The sequence below is a fragment of the Brassica napus genome, chromosome C1 (assembly GCF_020379485.1).
Source record: "Brassica napus cultivar Da-Ae chromosome C1, Da-Ae, whole genome shotgun sequence".
In the NCBI taxonomy this organism is placed as follows: Eukaryota; Viridiplantae; Streptophyta; class Magnoliopsida; order Brassicales; family Brassicaceae; genus Brassica; species Brassica napus.
The window spans coordinates 31,244,154-31,246,590 of NC_063444.1; the positions used below are offsets into that span (position 1 = coordinate 31,244,154).

The following is a 2,437-nucleotide window of genomic DNA, read 5'->3' on the forward strand; positions in this document are numbered from 1 at the left end:
TTATCAGCAAGGAGGATGTCTATCTTATCTTGTAGAGCTTTCAACTCCTTCCTCGTTTGCTTATCATCAGATCTACTGCCTCTGTCGTGGTCTCCACTGTAGACTGCATCACTCTTAACCATGTTGTCAACCAGCTCCTCTGCATCCTCCTCAGTTCTCCCCAAGAAGAATCCATTACTAGCTGTATCCAGTCTGGCCCTGTACTTAGGAAGAGCACCACGGTAGAATGTGCTCAGCAAGCTCTCTTTAGAGAAACCATGGTGTGGGCATTGAGCTTGGTACCCCTTGAATCTTTCCCAGGCTTCACTGAAACCTTCCAAGCCCTTCTGTTGAAAGCTGGAGATCTCGTTTCTCAGCTTAGCAGTTCTTGAAGTAGAGAAGAACTTCTCCAAGAATGCTTTCTTGCAGTCATCCCAAGTGGTGATGGAGTCGCTTGGTAGAGACTTCTCCCACTGACGTGCTTTATCCCCTAAAGAGAAAGGGAATAGCTTGAGCTTTAAGGCATCTTCGGAGACACCATTGGTTTTTGACAACCCACAGTAGCTGTCGAACCTGTCCAAGTGATCAAATGGATCCTCTAGAGCCAAGCCATGATACTTGTTGTTCTCGATCACGTTGAGGAGTCCTGACTTGATCTCAAAGTTGTTGGCTGCCACAGCGGGTGCTCGGATTCCCAATCGATAACCATGAATGTTTGGACGGTCGTAAGTGCCAATGGGCCGAGCTGCTCGCTGTTGGTTAGGTGGACCATTGTTGTTAGCGCCATTGACGCCTGCATCTTCTTGATGAACGTCTCCCATGTCAGTGTTCAGTCTCTGCAATTGAGCCTGATGTTCTTCTTCTCTTCTCTTTCTAGCACACTCTCTCTCTAAAGCTCTGATGTCTGCTGCTCTTGGAACTAGGTTTGATGGACCCCTGCTCCGCAAGTTCATACACCTGTAGATTAAAGGGAGGTGAAGAAGAGTCAGTAACAAAAGAAAATAAAAATGACTTAGTCTCAAGCAATTGACTAAATCTCAATGTTTAAATCTACTCAGAAATTGGCAACGGCGCCAATTTGATGTTAGGAGTTTTCAAGGCTCCTAAGACAAATGCTGTAGTATAAATGATTGTCGAACCAGTTCTGAGAGATATCAAAGCACCGAGAATGCAAGTATCACTTAATCTAAGTGCAACCAATGATTTAGATGGGTTTTTAAACTATGACTAATTAAAAGAAATAACTAAATGATACTTTCTTAACTATTGGAAAAGAGAACTCATGGATATAGGGATTAGACCTCGGGTGATCAAGTTTCGAACTAAAGATGGCAAACGATCAATCAATCTATTAACCTTAAGCTTGGACACAATCCTAAACAAACTCTATGTCTAGATGAATGTTCATTTACTAACACAATTCAAACATCAAATGTCTTTGGTTGAATAATATGAAAGCAATCATAACTAGCAAGTCCAATGGCTATCTTAGCACCTCTAACAACAAATGTCTTTGGCAAAGTATGCTAAAAGCTAAGAAGAGTTGTCTCGGGCATTTCCTCGAACACCTTTCGGGGGGAAATGCCTAAGGTTCAACTACTCAGTGGCCAACTCAGAAGATGCTTTATGCTCACTCTACTAGCAAGGAAATATGAATGATCTACACTAAAACATCCTAGTTCTAACCTAATCACCCTCAATCTCCCTAACCCATGAATTCAAAAGGTGATTACTCACTAATCTCCATGATTCCTCTTAAACCCATGTTGGATTTCAGATTAATCATGTAGAGAAACACAGGAAATAGATAAGAACACAGAATTCTCAATAATAAACTGATCAATTGATTCAAAGAGATGACTTTCCAAAGGTTTTTGGTGGTTTTTCTAAGAACAAAGATGATCCCCCTCTTGGTGGCTCCTAGAGTATTAAAACATAGGTTTAGAAAATAAAAACGTGCATAATGAAATGACCAAAAGGCCCTTGAGAAATCACAAGTTCGAGTAGAAATAAAACGCGCAGCGACCTCAGCCCGTCGCTCCGACAAGTCGCTCTAGGCTTCGGGAGCGACCTCGCTGTGTCGCTGCGAGAGGTCGCTCCGGGTTCGTTCTCGCGTCTCTGGGTGATGAAACCGCGAGCGACTTCTCCCTGTCGCTCCCATAACGTCGCTCTCAGCTGGAGCGACCTCGCTGTGTCGCTCCGAGAGGTCGCTCCGGGCTCGTTCTCGCGTCTCCGAGTGATGAAACCGCGAGCGACTTCTCCCTGTCGCTCTGGTTAGGTCGCTCCAGTAGGGTGATCAGAGCGACTTGGTGGTGTCGCTCCAGACTGGTCGCTCCCATGCCTTGCTCGCCCAATGACCACTCTAAACACTCATTCTTGAGCTCCAAATGCCTCCAAGTGCCTCCAAGAACTCCATGTGGTACTCCAATGCCTGATAAGGACTCATGTATGCAAAATG

At 44.6% G+C, this 2,437-nt stretch overlaps 1 non-coding gene across 1 annotated transcript; it reads left to right on the forward strand.

Moving 5' to 3' along the window:
- Positions 1 to 252: 252 nt before the first annotated feature.
- LOC125581060 lies at positions 253 to 359 on the forward strand. Its single transcript, XR_007318771.1, has one exon. It is a non-coding gene; the product is annotated as a small nucleolar RNA R71 (small nucleolar RNA).
- The last annotated feature ends 2,078 nt before the right edge of the window (positions 360 to 2,437 follow it).